Raw genomic sequence first — 1587 nt, forward strand, 5'->3', positions numbered from 1 at the left:
TCAGAAATGTGGTAAATATAGAAGATCTTTATTAAGAACTACTGTGTTCCAGTGCTTAAGTGATTATTTTTTTTGTTGTTTTCCTTTTTCCCTCCCTTTCTTCCTTATTTCTCTCTTTCTCTCTATCTCCTCTCTCTCTCTATGAAGAGTAAGTGAAAGTACTCGTCGTTCAGTTGTGACCGACTCTTTTCGACCCCATGGGCTGTAACCCTCCATGGGGTTTTCCAGGTGAGAATACTAGAGTGGGTTGCCATTCCCTTCTCCAGGGGATCCTCCTGACCCAGGGATCAAACCAGGGTCTCCTGCACTACAGGTAGATTCTTTACGGTCTGAGCCACCAGGGAAGCCAGTTCTTTCTTTATGTCTATTTCCACATACTCCTAAATATATGACAAAGATGAGTATTTAGAGTTACTCACACATAAAATGTCACAGATGAAAAGTAAATTTTTCATCATTGTCAGTGTGTTTTGAAAAGAAAAGTGCTCTGAAGCTGATTATAATCAGTGATTGTACTTACAGAGGGAAGGAGAAGAGAGACATGAAAGGGGAGGGTAGGAAGATTTCCAACCTCAAGTCTTTTAATATATTTAAAAGTATAGAGAGGTGGAAAGTCATAACAATTGCAAGTGTGTGTGCACGCACACGTGTGTGTATGTGCGTGTGCACACACACATGCACACATAGTGGTGCAGGCAGATCTCAGAGGTGACTCTTCTGTTATCTCCCACTTCACAAAATATACTCAAATGTTTCCTTATGCCAAATATACTTCTTTGCTTATGAGCAACATTGGAAGGTGTTAGAAATGTTCCGTTTGGACATTCAACATGGAATGTGCTATGCGTTGTAGAGAAATTTTAGCACACTACTTGGTATTTATTTGGATATAAGCACAAAAGCCTAGACTCAGTCTTTTCATTTAGTCTCTTTGCCTCGCTTTCCTCTTCATCTATTCCTTTCCTTTGCAATTAATGTGTCAAAAAGCTTCAAACAGAAAGAACAAAAAGCTTGAACTAAGAAGATTTTTCTGTTCTCTTTGGTAGTTCTACAACTCATTATCCCTCTATTGACCACCAGAGACTCTGCTGCCGTATATTTAAATCACCCTAGGCATTAGCTGGGGATGGATTTATCATGAAAATTTTATAATAGAGAGGGCCACAAGGAATAGAGTACTTTTAAATGTCTCCTCTCCTGCAGGCGGGTGATAACTTCACTCTTTGGTGAGTCCCTGCTGCTTTACTATTATATTCAGATGTTTTTATTCTAAGAGGAAAGTATTATGGATGAACATAAAGTTTTAGTATTGGGGGCAGTTGGATTGCACACCAGGTACTTGGATCCTTTTTTCTATTTTTAATGTATTTTAAGATCAGTTATATTTAATGCTTCTGATTTCAGCTGGTTCCCAAGGCAAACAAAAAGACTTGTAAGAAATCTAGATAATTTGAGTTTCAAGGAACTTTTTGCCCAAATTTCCATCCAGAGTATAAATCTCCTCTGTTACATTCGTAACAGCACCAACCTTCTAAAGTGAATGGGAGTAGTATGGGAGTTTATGTGAAAAGCTAATCCAGGACCTGG

The sequence above is a fragment of the Budorcas taxicolor genome, chromosome 4 (assembly GCF_023091745.1).
Source record: "Budorcas taxicolor isolate Tak-1 chromosome 4, Takin1.1, whole genome shotgun sequence".
Lineage (NCBI taxonomy): Eukaryota > Metazoa > Chordata > Mammalia > Artiodactyla > Bovidae > Budorcas > Budorcas taxicolor.